The sequence below is a fragment of the Triturus cristatus genome, unplaced genomic scaffold (genome assembly GCF_964204655.1).
Source record: "Triturus cristatus unplaced genomic scaffold, aTriCri1.1 SCAFFOLD_205, whole genome shotgun sequence".
NCBI classification, from domain to species: Eukaryota; Metazoa; Chordata; class Amphibia; order Caudata; family Salamandridae; genus Triturus; species Triturus cristatus.
In genome coordinates, this window is record NW_028187869.1 from 392,944 (window position 1) to 411,795 (window position 18,852).

Consider the following 18,852-nt stretch of genomic DNA (forward strand, 5'->3'; position numbering starts at 1 on the left):
TGCGTTCCAGGGAAGCTGACTCAGCGCGGGGTGAGGTGATGGACAGGGGGCGGGGGGGATGCAGGTGTACAACTGAAAGGCACACAGTGGCAAGAGAACTTTCCAGCTCTTAGAACACACATCCAGGACCAACCTCGTGTGGTACTTCTCCTAGATTGCTTAGATAGGGAACCCCAGGGAAAGCGAAAGCAAACTTGTGCAGCCTTCCTGCAACTTATAACTGCACACCAGCTTTCCTAGGTGACAACAACACTGTTCATATTCGTGGGCACGGCGTGTGAAACGTGCTGTACACGCGGGTTGTTTTATGCCTCTTCTCAACAACTGAATTCAAACTTTGTTAAGGGGCAAATCCGAAGAACAGACCCTTCCTGACTTCAAACGTAATATACACACCTAGTGTGAAATAACACGCAGTAACACAACAGGTCGGCGGGTACAAGAGACACTTCCGCTGGCCCCACACGCCCGCATCTCACGGCAGAGCAGGGCGTCTATTTAACAGCGATGGAGCCTTCTAACGAGTCTGGGGCTAAGCAGCAAGCCATGGCACTCGACTGCCGGCTAATTGGCTGCCTTGCGTCTGTGCTTGACGGCCAGTGTGCTGTAGCTAGGATACCGAGACACCACCGCCCCCCGAGACAGCCGGAGGAATGCGGGAGCAGAGCCGGCAGCAGGTACCAGCCGCTCCCGGCCTACACCACGGGGCGGCCGACAGCTCCCTCCAGCGGCCTGCTCTGGGGCTGTGGAAGGAAGGAGCAGTGAGCTGCAGAGAATGAGTGAGCTGCAGAGCACAGGGGAGAGCCACAGATAGGAATGAGGAACTGATTGAGAGAGAGGGAGAGAGATAGAGAGAGGGAGGGAGACAGGGAGAGAGAGAGGGAAGGAGAGAGAGAGAGAGAGGGAGGGAGACAGAGAGAGAGGGAGGGAGACAGGGAGAGAGGGAGGGAAGGAGAGAGAGGGAAGGAGGGAGACAGGGGGAGGGAGGGAGACAGGGAGGGAGACAGAGAGGGAGGTAGACAAACGCAGTGAGTGAGGCAGAGGGAGAGAGAGAGAGATAGAGGAAGAGAGAGAGGGAGAGGGAGGGAGACAGGGAGAGGGAGGGAGACCAGGAGAGGGAGGGAGAGAGAGGGAGACAGAGGGAGAGAGGGAGACGGAGGGAGGGAGACAGAGAGAGAGGGAGACAAACAAAGTGAGTGAGACAGGGAGGGAGTGAGGGAGACCGAGAGGGAGGGAGGGAGACAGAGAGAGAGGGAGGGAGACAGAGAGAGAGGGAGGGAGACAGAGAGAGAGAGGGAGGGAGACAGAGAGAGAGGGAGGGAGACCGAGAGGGAGGGAGGGAGACAGAGAGAGAGGGAGGGAGACCGAGAGAGAGGTAGGGAGACCAAGAGGGAGGGAGGGAGACAGAGAGAGAGGGAGGGAGACAGAGAGGGAAGGAGACAGAGAGGGAGGGAGACAGAGGGATGGAGGGAGACAGAGTGAGTGAGACAGAGGGAGACAGAGACTGAGGGAGGGAGAGAGAAAGGGAGACAGAGAGAGAGAGAAATAGATAGAGAGAGAGGGAGACAGAGAGTGAATGAAGCTGGTATTTCTTTGCCAGGGTTTAAAACTTCTTTCTATGAACAGTGTTTTTGTAACATGTGAGCTTGACGAGGCCACTCATTACGGACCACGGGCATATTATCAAGCACAGCGTTAAAATTATCGCCGCTTTAGTGGCAGAAAACTGCCGCTAAAGCGGCGATAATGGTCTTGATAATATGCCGCAGAGAATTCCCATAGAAGCCCATGTTGACATCAGAACATGGAAGAGAGAGAGAGATAGAGGAAGAGAGAGAGGGAGAGGGAGGGAGACAGGGAGAGGGAGGGAGACCGGGAGAGGGAGGGAGAGAGAGGGAGACAGAGGGAGAGAGGGAGACGGAGGGAGGGAGATAGAGAGAGAGGGAGACAAACAAAGTGAGTGAGTGAGACAGGGAGGGAGGGAGGGAGACTGAGAGGGAGGGAGGGAGACCGAGAGGGAGGGAGGGAGACAGAGAGAGAGGGAGGGAGGGAGACCAAGAGGGAGGGAGGGAGACAGAGAGAGAGGGAGGGAGACAGAGAGGGAGGGAGACAGAGAGGGAGGGAGACAGAGGGAGGGAGGGAGACAGAGTGAGTGAGACAGAGGGAGACAGAGACTGAGGGAGGGAGAGAGAAAGGGAGACAGGGAGAGAGAGAGAGAGAGAAATAGAGAGAGAGAGGGAGACAGAGAGAGGGGGAGTGATAGAGGGAGAGTGATAGAGGGAGGGAGGGAGATAGATAGATAGATAGATAGATAGATAGATAGATAGATAGATAGATAGATAGATAGATAGATAGATAGATAGATAGATAGATAGATAGATAGAGATGTGTGAATGCCGGGTCTGGTGGCTCAGTGGACGAAGGCGTCTGCTGCAGGGGCCTGTGTTCAACCTCATGGTCACAGTTTTTTTTTGTTGCTCTAGCCCTGCCCCCTCCCCCACTGACCCCGCCCCCACCGGTGCGGCCCTCGGCCACAAACCACACTGTAAATTTGGCCCCCGAGAGAAAGTTTGTGAGTACCCCTGCTATAGACTGATTTACACACATAAGACGAATTGCCTCTGTATAACGTGTGCGATGTAAAGCGCTCTGACACCCTAGGGTTAGTACGAGTAGCGCTATAAAGCAAGACACGCGTGTGAGACAGGGGCTGTGCAGAGAAGAGGGACGCTGTTGGAAGGTGGAAGTGGGAATCTTTGCAGAAGGCGGTCATGGGGGGAGGGGCGTCAGAATAGATTGTCACATGAGGTGACTGACTCCGAAGCTGCCCTGCCCAGACTCTTATAGATAAAGCAACGGTATAGTCTCTCAAATCAAATGCAATAGGTTCTTATAGCGCTGGTATTCTAAGCTCACGGGATTGAAAGTGCTTTCATATGTAATAGTGAAGAAAATGGAGGATCAGTGAAGTTATTACCTGGAATAATAAAGTGCGGTTAAGTGGGGAAGTCGCGATTAATCCAGGTTTTCTCGTTTCACTTTGTACAAATCAGCCACTAAATGGGTTTCTATTTGTCTCTCCTTTTTACCTTAAATGTTAATGCTTTTGAGATCCATCACCAGTGAATGAAGCTGGTATTTCTTTGCCAGGGTTTAAAACTTCTTTCTATGAACAGTGTTTTTGTAACATGTGAGCTTGACGAGGCCACTCATTACGGACCACGGGTATATTATCAAGCACAGCGTTAAAATTATCGCCGCTTTAGTGGCAGAAAACTGCCGCTAAAGCGGCGATAATGGTCTTGATAATATGCCGCAGAGAATTCCCATAGAAGCCCATGTTGACATCAGAACATGGGCTTCTATGGGAATTCTCTGCGGCATATTATCAAGCCCATTATCTCCGCTTTAGCTGCAGTTCTCTGCCACTAAAGCGGCGATAATTTTTAGTGGAACATCTGGCCTGCTGCACAAGCCACTGTTGTAATTTATGAACTCTCTATTGTGCAAAGATATGCAGCCTCTGTGAACAATGAGCAATAATGTTATATTCCAGCACAAATACAACACAATATCAGCCTCCTGCAGTAGCTTTCATGACTCCACAAACTTGTCCATGTTGTGCAGACATATTATGTGGAATTAGCTTGTGTCTGCACATTATTTCCATATGTTATTCTGTATGTCACTGGAATCAAGCTATCCTGGCTGAAGAGGGGTGAAACCCCGAAACCGGTCCTAGGATGCTTGTTTCCAGTCCAGGGAGGACCTGGCTTGGCAGTTCGGGCTGGACTGTTACCATGAGGCACAGAGTCAAGACTGATTTGCACATGGCTGGGTTCAAACTGGAACGGCATGGTGAGCAAAAAAACGATGGATTTAGGCCCAGATCTCTGTACTGGGGTGAATGTATGACATTGTTCTGCATTCTATCCATCAACTGTTTTTGCATTCTGTATATACAGGCTGTCCTGCGTTAAAAGCAGAATCTATTTGTGTCATAAAACCTTAAGAACAGCAGCTACATGTGTGACACTCAAAAGCAAATCTGCATTTCAAGCCAACACCAGTGCATGCTGAGATGACAAGGTACTTAATAGGAAGCAACAAACCACTTGTCTCAAAATGCAAAGTGCTATTGACACAAATGGTCAGGGATTGAGGGGGTCACTGGGAGTGAGGTTTGACACCAGGACAAACAAAGCAGGATGATTTTGCTGCGAGTTTTAAATGCTGCTCCTGGGAGAGCAGGAATGATGTGTAACACTCGTCACCTCTTCATCCCTTTAGGGGTTTCTGCTTCTTAATATCCGAGTCTTTGCTTCATGGAGATAGGTTGTAATTCTTGTCTCTTGAATAAGACCTGGGCTGAGTGTGTTCTCTTTCAGCTTGAGTGTGCTGACTTCCATTTATAAGGTAGCTCAGTGGGTTGATTCAAATTTGCAAGACCCAAAATCGAGAGGTCACAGGTTAAAATCCTGGCAGGGGCTACATCGACTTTCAAATGATTGCTCTGTTTTGTAGTATTTATATAAACGTTCATGCTGTTACCACTGGTTGCCAGCTGACTGACTGACTGACTGACTGAGATATTTATTAAGCGCACTTATGCCGAGGCGTCTTGGCGCTGTGATAGAAGGGGTGAGCGGAGCAGGTCTAAGATTTAGTGAAGAGCCAGGTTTTCAAGGCCTTTCTGAACAGGATCATACTTGTTCCTAATTGAAGTTCTGTTGGTAAGGTGTTCCATAATCTTGATGCCTGGAAGGAGAAGGCCTTACCTCCCCAGCGGGCCCTCTTAAATTTTAATGGGCAGACTAGGCCCATACTGGTTGATCTGAGTGTGCGAGTCGGAACATAGGGAGGGAATAGAGACTTCATGTCGTCTGCACCTCCTCCATGTACAGCTTTATGTACTAGGCATAAGGTCTTATACTGTATCCTATTACGCACAGGGAGCCAATGGAGTCTCCTCATGTTTGATGATGTAGGAGGATGTTTCGGGAGATCTAACAGTACTCTGACCGCCGCGTTTTGCAAGGACTGGAGCTTAGAGAGCTGTCGCTCTCCTATCCCAGCATATAATGCATTGCAGTAGTCTATGCGGGACAAGACTAAAGCCCCCACTACCGTTTTTCTTAAGGAAAAAGGGATAAAAGGTAGAATCTTCCGGAGAGTCTTGATCATCAGGAAACAGGCCGAGGTAACCTGATTGACTTGCAGAGTCAATGAAAGGTCTTTGTCAACCAGGAAGCCTAGGTTCTTCACTTTGGGTGCAGGAACAGGGCAGACACCCGCTTCTGTTGGCCACCAAATGTGGTTCCAGATGGATGGTTTATGACCGAATTCCATCACCTCCGTCTTCTCAGTGTTAAGTTTGAGGAAATTCATGCTCATCCATCTCATCACACTGGAGAGGCAGGTTCTAAATTTCTCTGCAGTGACTTCGACACTTTGCGTCAGAGACACCACCTGTTGGGTATCGTCTGCATAAGATACCAAATTTAACCCATGATCCTTTATTAGGTTTGCTAGTGGAGTTACATACAGATTGAACAGCGTGGGAGAGAGAGCTGATCCCTCAGGAACGCCACAAGGGAGAGAGAGTTCTTCGGACTGGAGTCCATCCCAGTGGATTTGCTGAGATCTAGACTCTAGAAAGGAATGTAGAAGCGCCAGAGCAGAGTCTTTTATGCCTAATAAATTCAGTCGATCAAGTAGTACTCTATGATTGACGGTGTCAAATGCTGCCGTTAGATCAAGGAGGACAAGAATAGCCCTACCCCCACTGTCCATGACTCTACGGATTTCCTCTGTAGCCATTATTAAGGCTGATTCAGTGGAATGGCGCGGTCTAAATCCATGTTGTGTAGTGTCCAAGGAGCTGTTAGTGTCGATAAATTGCATGAGCTCCTGGTTAATCACTTTTTCTAATACTTTAGATGGCAATGGGAGACAGGAGATAGGGCAATAATGTTTAGTGTCCTGTGGGTCAAGTGAAGGTTTCTTAAGAATGGGCCTGATGCAGGCCTTTTTCCAATTTAAAGGGAAAACTCCCGAGCTAATAATCTTGTTTAACAAGGGAGTCAAAGATACACTTATGACAGTAGGGGCTAGATGGTATATGCGAGGAGGGCAGGGATCTAGGGGAGAGCCTGATTTTATTTGGAGTAGTACATCGCTGACCTGTTTCTCAGTGAGAAGAGAGAATTGGGACAGGTCGTTGAGCGGTCTAGGATCCTCCATGGGGTTGTTTATGTTCTTCCCAGGATCAGTCTATAGCTCCTGGAGTTCATTGTAGACGTCTTGAATCTTACGTTGGAAGAAAAGGGCAAGGTTATCAACAAAGTTTTGATCTGGACAGAAAATTGTATCGTTAGGACTCTTAGTTAAAGAGGTCACTATTTTAAAAAGTTCCTTAGAGGAATTATTAGCCTCTTGTATTTTATTAGTGAAGTATGTTGTTTTAGCTTGTTTGATTAAAGATTTGTACAGTTCCAGAGTGGGGTTATATTCCTTCTTTGATGCAGGACTATAATCTCATCTCCAAAGGCGCTCCTGCCGCCTACATTTAATTTTGGCAAGCTTCAGCTCTGCTGTATACCAAGGTGAGGTCAGTAACCGTCTTTTTGGTTGGGTAGATTTCTCTGGGGCTAGTTTATCTATTGCCTTACTGATCCAGGAATCAAAATTAGTAGCCCCTCCATTACTGTCCTAGAGGTGGGGAGAGCAATTTAGCAGAGTTTCAGCTAGTTCCACACTTTGTATGTTCTTCCAAGGACGGGTATTTACCAGCCGAGGGCGAGATTTCCGTCCAATCATGGATAGATCAAGGTTCACTTTAAAGAGAATTACTGAGTGGTCCGACCATGAGACCCGTTGTATATCTTTTACTTCAAGCTTATCATTATTGGTGAAAATTCCATCAAGTGTGTGCCCCGCTAAGTGGGTGGGTTGTGATATGACTTGACGCAATCCATACCCTCCCATATTATCAATTAGATTAGATGAATCTGAATTGCTAAGGTCGTCTAAGTGGAAATTAAAGTCACCTACAACCGTAAACGTTGCGGTATCAAAACAGGATTCAAGAAAGGTCTGTAGTGACTTGGTGAAAGGAGCTCTTGCTCCTGGGGGTCGGTAGACCAGTAGACCGGATAGAAGCTCAGCATTGTTAAATTTTACAGTGAATGACATAGCTTCGGCCACTAGTGTGTATTCTTGTTTGAAAGCAATTTTGAGGTGGGAGCGATAAATAAGCGCGATACCTCCTCCGACCGTTCCTGTCCTGTCTATTTGCGCCAGTGAATAGCCCGGGGGGATAGCAATGTTCCAATCTGGAGCAGAGGCGACCGATGACCATGTTTCTGTAAGAAAAACCAGGTCTGGACTGGTGGCTGATATAAGGTACTCTAGTTCATATTTGTGTTTTGCCATTGACCTTGTGTTAAATAAAATACAGTCCAGCTCATTGGCATTGCTTGAGATGCTACCAGGATTTGAGTTCACTGATAATGTGTCATTCTGGCCCGAGCAGTGGGTCAGTGGTCTGAGGCAGGAATTGTGCAGAGAATCGATGGTGCCTGTGAGCGGAGTAAAACCCGTCTTCAGGCCACACGTTAAACAGCAGTTAGGGCCCGCTACATCATGGCCGATCAGGAGGGCCGGCCGCTGGCACTTACCAGTGTTTAAGGACATGAGCACGTCCTGCTGATACCTAATTCTTCCACCACACGTACGGCCCATGGCGCTGGCCGCGGTCTTGGCGCGGACGGGCGCAGACGAGCTTGCCTTTGGCTCGCCTTCGGCGCGCAGCGGCGCGCGTCCGCTGCGCGGTCGTGCCATTGCGTGCTTTATAGTGGGCGACCAGGAAGCTAGAACGCTAACTCATTCAGATTGATCCCGCTCTGAAATGGGCTCCGCGCTAAGCAATGTTTAAATAAAACTGATTCCCACGTTTAAAACACAGTACAAATATCAACAAATGTGCAAATAGCAATTGGTTGTTTAAAAATATTAAAAGGTGGCCTGAGCAGAAGTTTGTAAAAACAGTCTCTCTCCCCCCTTCACATCAAGTGCGCGGTCGCGCCGTTGCTTGCTTTATAGTGGGCGACCAGGAAGCTAGAACGCTAACTCATTCAGATTGATCCCGCTCTGAAATGGGCTCCGCGCTAAGCAATGTTTAAATAAAACTGATTCCCACGTTTAAAACACAGTACAAATATCAACAAATGTGCAAATAGCAATTGGTTGTTTAAAAATATTAAAAGGTGGCCTGAGCAGCAGTTTGTAAAAACAGTCTCTCTCCCCCCTTCACATCAAGTGCGCGGTCGCGCCGTTGCGTACTTTATAGTGGGCGACCAGGAAGCTAGAACGCTAACTCATTCAGATTGATCCCGCTCTGAAATGGGCTCCGCGCTAAGCACTGTTTAAATAAAACTGATTCCCACGTTTAAAACACAGTACAAATATCAACAAATGTGCAAATAGCAATTGGTTGTTTAAAAATATTAAAAGGTGGCCTGAGCAGCAGTTTGTAAAAACAGTCTCTCTCCCCCTTCACATCAAGTGCGCGGTCGCGCCGTTGCGTACTTTATAGTGGGCGACCAGAAAGCTAGAACGCTAACTCATTCAGATTGATCCCGCTCTGAAATGAGCTCCGCGCTAAGCAATGTTTAAATAAAACTGATTCCCATGTTTAAAACACAGTACAAATATCAACAAATGTGCAAATTGCAATTGGTTGTTTAAAAATATTAAAAGGTGGCCTGAGCAGCAGTTTGTAAAAACAGTCTCTCTCTCCCCTTCACATCAGCTGACGTCACTGAGAAATGGATCTAGAAGCCCTACACATTCATTTAAAGTCTTTATGATTTCTGGGATTGTAGTTTTGGTATACATCAGTACAGCTATTAACATTATAGGATTAAAATGGTCTCACTGGTGATAAATGAATATTACAGGTTAAACATTTAACAAAACCTAATAAACAGATATATTTACAATATTTGTAATTGTCAAACTTTTTCAGGAGTGCCGTAGCAATCTGGGGTAACTATACTCAAACTATAAGAAAGAGGGCCTGGTACCACCGGTGTCCGGGGGCTTCACCTTACTCAAGACTGAGCACCGAGTGAACCCCTAACCCCCATACTCTCAGAGTAACGAAGAGAGCCTGTTACCACTGGTGTCCAGGGGCTTCACCTTACTGTGGGTCCAAGACTGACCACCAAGTGAACCCCTCACCCTTGACACTCAGATTAACGAAGAGAGCCTGTTACCACTGGTGTCCGGGGGCTTCACCTTACTGTGGGTCCAAGACTGAGCACCGAGTGAACCCCTCACCCCCATACTTTCAGAGTAACGAAGAGAGTGTTACCACTGGTCTCCGGGGGCATTACATTACTGAGGGTCGAAGACTGAGCACAGAGTGAACCCCTCACCCCTATACTCTCAGAGTAACGAAGAGAGCCTGTTACCACTGGTGTCCGGGGGCTTCACCTTACTGTGGGGCCAAGACTGAGCACAGAGTGAACCCCTCACCCACTGACTCTCAGAGTAACAAAGAGAGGCTGTTACCACTGGTGTCCGGGGGCTTCACATTATAGTGGGGTCCAAGACTCAGCACCGAGTGAACCCCTCACCCCTTGACTCTCAGAGAAGCGAAGAGAGCCTGTTACCACTGGAGTCCTGGGGCTCCACCTTACTGTGGGGTCCAAGACTGAGCACCGAGGGAACCCCTCACCCCCATACTCTCAGAGTAACGAAGAGAGCCTGTTACCACTGGTGTCCGGGGGCGTCACCTTACTGTGGGTCCAAAACTGAGCACTGAGTGAACCCATCACCCGCATACTCTCAGAGTAAAGAAGAGAGCCTGTTACCACTGGTGTCCGGGGGCTTCACCTTACTGTGGGGTCTAAGACTGAGCACCGAGTGAACCCCTCACCCGCGATTCCAGTCCTGGCTTTTGGTGTGTTCCGCCCTCCCGCCGCCGACCGCTGGCCGCCGTTTGCTTCCGCTGTGCTTTACCGTCTGCCTCCTCCAGCCTCGCCGCCGCCGCCCGTTGTGGGCCCTGTCACCGTCCGCCTTCACCATCTACCTCTTAGCGGGGGCGAAGTTTGCCGAAGTTACTGCGGACTCCTAGCCACTGCGGACTCCTGGTGTGGCCAGGCTGCGGAGGCGGGGATTTCAGCTTGCGGTTTGCGATCTCTCCATCTCATGGAGAGGTGCGGCACAGCGAGGTGCAGTGACCTATAGTGTCCCAAAGTGAGCGACTCTACAATCTTGAATCCTGAACCAACAATTAGACAAACAATCGGCCTGCAATCTCCCGTGTAGCGCCGCCAGTCTCTGCCAACTTCCTTGAGCCTCACCAGCCCCTGGCCCCCACATCAAGTGCTTGGCTACCTCGGTCCGGATCCTCCAGAGAGCTGCAGGAGTGCGGAGTGCTCGCAGCTAGTGTTGCCTGAAGCCGCCGCGAAGGAGCCAGCTGCGACTTCCAGCGGAGCTGAGTGGTCCCTTGGCCGTGTTTGGACGGGCTCGCGATCCCCCTCTGAGCTACAAGCGCGGTAAGTGTGGCCGCTACCAGGGGGTGAGTCTGCAGTGAGCTAGGCGGGACCAAGCTGAAACAGCCACCGTAACGAGCCCAAAACCCACACTGCAATGGCAAGCGCAGGCCGCCATTAGTGGGTGGCTGCAGTGAGGGTGAGAGACTGAATCTGGCTGGACTGCAGTCCGCCTGGCTGCTGGAGGAGGCGCCGAGAGGGCCGTGGGAACTGCACTGGTGCCGCACGAGTGGCAGGAGGCAGTAGGCAGCGCCCCGCGAAGCGGTAGGAGCCGCACTAGCGCCCCCACTGCCGCTGGAGACTCTCCCTCAAGAGGCAGGAGGCAGGGAGTGGACAAGCGCCTTAGCTGCAGGAGAAGCCGCGGGCATACCCCCACTGTCGACATCTGCTGCATTGCCACCTCGCAGGATCGGTCTGTGTCCATCCTAGCGCCCCCGAACCACTAATTCCTCCAAAAACCCCTTCCAAGCAGCAGGCACCGCAGCAGAGAGCATCCAATCACTCTCAGTTATCCACTTCCCGCCATCCACAGCCACCTCTGAACCCCAGGTCACTATACAGAGTATCTCGATACAGCCTCAAGAATGAGGTCGGGCAAGGAAAGAGGCCATCCAGTGACTAAGCCCAAGCTTAAAGCCAAACGAACTGATGACAACAATTCGGCCAGCGGGAGCTTGGTCATGTCCCCAGAAGGGTCCAGTAGCGGATCAGTTTATCAGGCCGGAGTTCACCATCACCATCTTCGTCAACCAAAAATTACAACAAAATTTAATTTCCTAAAAGACCCACCTTCATCTATCTTCTCATCCAGTGGCAAAATCTTGGGCCTCCAGGATCCTCTTCTCCCTCTACCTTGCAAAGAATCATCAGTACCAGCGTGGCAGGGACCGGTCTCTCCTTACGCCACCAACACACCCCCTTCCACGACTCCCCTGTCAATTAGCAGAAAAAACGATAAAAAGGCGCCCGACAATAGGGGCACTACCAGAAAAGAAGCCCAGCAAAAGGAAGGTAAGGGAGGGCAGTCCCCCTCCGGTCTACAGTCTGCTCAAAAGCCCACAATCACCTCAATCACCTTATACAACCAGAAAAGAAGACAACCCTCGCTAAGTCCTACGTCAAACTTAGGTAATGCTGTAAAACAAGAGCATGAGGCGCTCAACAGCTCCAACTCAGATTACCTCTTTAAGTCTACTAACGCCTCCCCTCACACTCCGGAGACCACCGAGACTGCCAAGATCACTCAACTGCCTATAGAAGCCATTGCAATAGTACACGAAGAGGGCCCTTTCAAGCAGCCGAAGGAGGCCACGAAAACCATACAAAACTCAGGGCGAGACAGGCTTACCAACGTTTCTTATTCGGGACAACAGGAATGGGGGGATTCGATCCTTCCTGAAATTCAGTTCACCCCCGCCAAACAACCTCTGTCTATAGCCAAAACCAAAGAAAACCAGCACGTTAACCAGGCCTTCTATCAGGTGGTAACTTCTCCAAACTTAACAAACCAACAAAGCTCTTCAGCCCTCTTGGAATCCCCAGGCCTCCCAAGCTTATCTGAGATTGAGCTAGGGACCCAAACATTGAACGTACCTAAAACGTGGGACATTCTTTTAAATACAATGCAACGAACGGTTGACACTCTACATTACCAGTCCGACAAAATGGATCTACAACTGACCATACTTGACACCTTGGCCCTTTTTGTGGGGCGGATCGACGAAAAATTAGGCCAACTAAACCTTCTAATTGGCAGAGCTCAGCAGGAAGCAAAGCTAATCTGCAGTTGCAGTCCAATTATTGACAAACTATCGTCACTTCCAGAAATAATATCTACTTTGATTGAAGGTTTACCAAGGGGGCTTAATAAAGAGGGACCGGACATTAGCACTAGCACAAATACCAGCTTCGAAATCCCAAAAAAGGATCCTTCTACAGCTAAAACAACTGACAAATCTGTTCAGTCAACCCCAGAGTGCACCTCTCCTAAATGCCACCCCCGTCCCTCCGAGCACCAAAATCCAACTCAGAATGCCAAGCAGCGCCGTCAACAAAGAAGGAAAGGCCGTAACAAAAAACTAACCTTAGCCCACACTGAGGTCTATCCCCTTTTTAAGACAGAATCTGGACAGGAGCAATCTGAACCAAAATTTCTCACAGCTTTCTCCACAAGTGCAGAACAAATTCCTATCAAGACAAATGATCTTACAATAGGGGGAAACCCGGCAGCCCACAAAGAGGCTCCAATATTGGGGGCAGGTCGGGCCCAGTCCAACAGCCACACCGGCTCTTACAGTACTACGGTCCTCAGCGGGACTAGCAACAGGGAAGCTGTTAACCTCCCAAGACAACCACCACCAAATATGCCAAAGGAGGCGCCGCTCACACACGGCACTGATTCAGTACCTGAATCTACGACCATCCTCTTCTCGCTCCACACACCGGGCAAGGAGCCCACACTTTCTGGTCTTTTGGGTCTTCGTGCTCAACAGCCTCTCCACCCAGACGGTGCCCCTAAAGCCCCCTCAATTTCTAGGTCTCAAGACCCTCCAATTCTTGAAACCAATCTGAGACCTCTACAACAGTCTATATCAAACAATGGAGGAACCTACCTGGGTAGCAACAATCCAATAGCTCAACCGGGACCCCGAACCATGAATCCCTCCATGATTGTTTTCACTCCAGAGTATGAATCAAAAGGCCCATTCGACATCTTGAATAGGGGTAACCTACTTCGACTCCTAAGTACCATGCCAACCTTAAGCAATTTATGTTCAGCTGATCTTCTTTCAGTAGAATTTATAAAAGTGAATAAATTACAGAACTTGGAAGCCACAAAAGCAACCTGGAGGTCGTCCGAAATAGCTAATAAAATTCTGGAGTCGCAGACCACCCTCAAAGCATGGGGGATCCAATCAGCCTCATACTACAACACAGGATATCCGTTCCCCCTGCTCGAGAGACCCAGTGAAGGACTACCTCTGAGGAACCCACAGACCACGTCAGTCCTAAGGGGCGCCCAGGGTCGTCCACTGTTAAAGAGGCAGGTGCTGAACCACCAAGAAGGCGAAACGGCTCCCCACTCAGAAAACTTCGAAAACATCCGGATCTTTAGGACAATCAACGCTACGAACTATCCACAATGACAGGGCAACTTGATAAGGACAGATCCGAATTTAGACACTACGCCACTAAAGCTGTGCTCATGGAACATAAACGGGCAAAACAATAAGGCTGCAGACGCTGAATTCCTTCGATACGTAAAATCATTTGACATCATCCTACTACAGGAAACATGGTCAGAAAACCCGGTGCAAATAGAGGGTTACACATGTTTTTACACTTTAGCCACAAGGAAAAGTAAATATGGCCGGCTAGCGGGCGGCTTAGCCTCTTACATCAAAATTACAAAAATTCACAGTGCCATGGAATTAACTCATCAATCCCCAGCTATAAACGCAGTAAAGATCAAATTAAACCTTAAAGGGAAAAAAGAAGAGGTATTGGTGATCAACACCTACATAAACCCAAAAAAGAAAAAAACAGGAGTCGAAATTCCAATTGGACTACCTGCATCAACTGATGTCCACGCAAACTACCTCTAAATTTATTCTGTCGGGGGACTTCAATCAATATATTCTAGGCTCATCCACAAACAATGACATTCAAGCTCAGTCCTTCTACTGGAATATTCCAACCCAATCCACTAATGGCCAGGGAAAAATCTCCAAAATGGGAAAGGAGCTTCTAGAAGAGATGGAGCACTTAGGGCTGAGAGTCTTAAATGGAAGATTTGCAGACGATTCACCATCTGCCGCCTCATTCCACTCAAGCAACATGTCCTCCACAATTGACTACACTCTAGTATCTCTCCCATTTTTCCATCATATACTAAACTTCAGCCTAGGAGATAAAGGAGACAGTGACCACCGACCTCAGGAAGTCTCCATTCTGGCTTCTCCAGACTTAACCCTCCCCAATCCTATAGGATCCCAGGCTTGCCACACAATAAATCTTAAAAGAATCAAATACTCAGTGGCAAATACAAAGGAGGTACTCTCAGTAGCAAAATCTCAATTAAACAGTCTGAACTATCCCATGGGCAATTCCATAGCCCTATGGGTGACCTTCACGGATGTGTTTTCAAACCTTTACGCTACCACAGTTCGGCACCACCCATCTCACGGCTCAATGACTACAGGGAAGATATTCAGTGCTCAGAAATTGGCCCTGAAACATCAAAAAAATGCCATAAATAGACTGCTAAGGCTGCAGAGGACACATCAGGGGGGCACGAGCACTCTCCAACAGCTTCGCAGACGAAAGGCTGACCTTAAAAAACTCAAATGGGAGATCAAAAGATGCCAAGAAGATGACTTTTGGGCTAAACTTCACTATGACATTAAAGCAAACAACAGTGCGCGCTTCTGGTCCACCCTGAATACATTCTTAAACCCCAAACATGGAGGAATAACATCTTATGTAACTGATGACTCCTGGGAACTCTTTTTAGATACCCATTTTAATCAGCAGGCTGTAGGGACAATTAAGCGCCAGGATGCTCAGGCGAACAACCCACAGCAAATAATAACACTACATGAAGAGGCAGCACCTGAAATCAGCGCTGTTATAATCAGGGAACTAATTTCCAAAGGGAGGAAAGATGGACCGCCAGGGCCAAATGGAATACCACCAGCTCTCTTTAAACACGATCCGGAGTACTGGTCAGAAATTCTGACCCCTCTCTTCATCTCGGCCAGCCTGTCCGGGGGTCTCCCAGCATAATGGAAGGGCTCAGTCATCTCACCAATATATAAGGCAGGCGACAGAGCTCTTCCAAAAAATTATCGCCTGATCGCTCTATTGGACATCGAGGCAAAGTACTTCGCAGGGCTACTATTGATTCAGCTGCGTGATTGGGCTACCAAGAACAACTTAATTCCGCCCAGCCAAACAGGATTTTGCAGAGATGCTGGAACAACCACAAATCTTTTAGCTTTATCACTACTCATTGATAAAGCAAAACAGACCAAACAAAGCCTCCACTTCTGTTTCGTAGATTTCAAAGCAGCCTTCGATAATGTCAATCGAGCAAATCTGTGGAGGAAACTAGCTTTATGGGGGATTCCTGCACCACTCTTAAATCTTCTGATAGAACTGCACTCCAACACATGGGTCCAAGTGAAGCTCGGAAAAGGCACCCACCTTTCAAGGCGCATACCAACAACAAGAGGAGTCAAGCAGGGGTGCGTTTTAGCACCAACTCTCTTCAACCTATATACAGCTGATCTGCCACCAGCTCTAGAGGCCTGCAACGCACACGCCCCTCGTTTGGGGGGTCGAACCCTGCCCAGCATATCCTACGCAGACGACGTGGTTTTGATCAGTCATACTAAGGTAGGCCTGCAACACCTTATCAACGTACTACACGGATATGCTGAGGACAATCTGCTCTAAGTCAACATTGAAAAAACCAAAACACTGACAATATCCAAGGAAAAAAAATCCTTCTCCTGGTCCTTTGGGACAAGGGCAATTGAGAACTGCTCTGAATACAAATATCTTGGCGTCATTGTCGACAGGGGCGGCCAGTTTTCAAGACATCTTGAGGCCACCAAGAGGAAAGGTATGCTGATCGCAACAACTCTCAGACAACTTAAAACCAATCTGTCTGGGCCAACTCTTCTGGCACTACTGCGTGTTGCACAAGCAAAAATCGAGTCATCAATTACCTACGGTAGTGAAGCCTTAAGAGGTACAGACGCAAAACTGCTGGACACAACTATCTCAAAAGCTTACAGAGTCCTCTTAAATCTACCATCATACACCTCACAGGCTCAAATCCGGCTAGAATTTGGTTTAACCAAGCAACTACTCGCTAGGCGAGGATCATACATCAAATGCTGGTATAAAATAAAGATCTCGCCTGAAAACACACTGAATCACCAGCTCTGGGAAAACCTGCGTGGCAGCTCCACCGCACTTGCAAAAAACTACCTAGAGGAGTCACTAGCAAAGACAGGTCTAAAAGATCTATGGGAAACTTCCCTTTCGAACGCACAATTTAAACATGTTGTAAATAAGAACATAAAGCGACTCTCCTTTATAGAGGACAAAGCTACCTTTGCCCACAGACGCCACGCATGGATGATAATGAGCTCTTACAAATCGCCCGGGTTACAGGCATACTTCGGGCTGGGTTATTGCAGGAAATCAAAAGAAGCATTTTTAAAACATAGGCTTGGAATCTTACCAGCCACACCCCACTTACAACCCTGGCTGAGAAAAGATTGTGGGCCCACATGTAGGCTGTGTGGCTCAGGGAAAGAAGATATGGAACACCTGATATGCTCCTGCAAAAAGCTAAAAGAGGAAAGAGTAGCTCTCCTGAAAACCACCTTCAACGAACTTAACATACGTACCCGGAGACAAGCAGTCATTGCATGCTTTGACCCAAGACTTTTACATCTGAATGGTCTGTTGGTAAAATTTCTGAAACTAGTTAACTCAAACAACCTAAAACAGATGAAGGTGTACAGAAAAACAAGGAATTATGAACATTTCTTAAACTTTTATTTTTAACCCATTTCCCTTTTAAGACTGCTCTCAAATTCAAAAATTGATGAAATATGTACTTACTATGATCTTGTAATGGTTTTAATTAATCAGAAACAATAAATGTTACTTACTTACTTACCCTTGATTCTCAGAGTAACGAAGAGAGCCTGTTACCACTGGAGTCCGGGGGCTTCACATTACAGTGGGGTCCAAGACTGAGCACCAAGGTAACCACTCACCCCTTGACTCTCCGAGTAACGAAGAGAGCCTGTTACCACGGGAGTCCGGGGGCTTCGGCTTACTGTGAGGTCCGAGACTGAGCACCAAGTGAACTCCTCACCCCCATACTCTCAGAGTAACGAAGAGAGCCTGTTACAACTGGTGTCCTGGGGCTTCACCTTACTGTGGGGTCCAAGACTGAGCACCAAGTGAAACCCTCACCCCCATACTCAGAGTAACGAAGAGAGCCTGTTACAACTGGTGTGCTGGGGCTTCACCTTACAGTGGGGTCCAAGACTGAGCACCAAGTGAACCCCTCACCCCTTGACTCTCTGAGTAACGAAGAGAGCCTGTTACCACCGGTGTCCTGGGGCTTCATCTTACTGTGGGGTCCAAGACTGAGCACCGAGTGAACCCCTCACCCCTTGACTCTCCGAGTAACGAAGAGAGCCTGTTACCACTGGAGTCCGGGGGCTTCACCTTACAGTGGGGTCCAAGACTGAGCACCAAGGTAACCATTCACCCCTTGACTCTCAGAGTAACGAAGAGAGCCTGTTACCACCGGTGTCCTGGGGCTTCACCTTACTGTGAGGTCCGAAACTGAGCACCAAGTGAAACCCTCACCCCTTGACTCTCCGAGTAACGAAGAGAGCCTGTTACAACTGGTGTCCTGGGGCTTCACCTTACTGGGGGGTCCAAGACTGAGCACCAAGTGAAACCCTCACCCCTTGACTCTCCGAGTAACGAAGAGCACCTGTTACCACTGGTGTCCTGGGGCTTCACCTTACTGTGGGGTCCAAGACTAAGCACTGAGTGAACCCCTCACCCCTTGACTCTCTGAGTAACGAAGAGAGCCTGTTACCACTGGTGTCTGGGGGCTTCACCTTACAGTGGGGTCCAAGACTGAGCACCAAGGTAACCCCTCACTCCTTGACTCTCCGTATAACGAAGAGAGCCTGTTACCACTGGAGTCCAGGGGCTTCCCCTTACTGTGGGGTCCAAGACTGAGCACCAAGTGAACCCCTCACCCCCAGACTCTCAGAGTAACAAGGAGAGCCTGTTACCACTGGTGTCCGGGGGCTTCCCCTTACTGTGGGGTCCAAGACTGAGCACCAAGTGAACCCCTCACCCCTTGACTCTCAGAGTAACAAAGAGAGCCTTCTACCACTGGTGTCTGAGGGCTTCACCTTACTGTGGGTCCAAGACTGAGCACCAAGTGAAACCCTCACCCCCAGACTCTCAGAGTAACGAAGAGAGCCTGTTGCCACTGGTGTCCGGGGGCTTCACCTTACTGGGGGGGTCCGAGACTGAGAACCAAGTGAACCCCTCACCCCTTGGCTCTCAGAGTAACGAAGAGAGCCTGTTACCACTGGTGTCCGGGGGCTTCACCTTACTGTGGGGTCCAAGACTGAGCACCGAGTGAACCCCTCACCCCTTGACTCTCTGAGTAACGAAGAGAGCCTGTTACCACTGGTGTCTGGGGGCTTCACCTTACAGTGGGGTCCAAGACTGA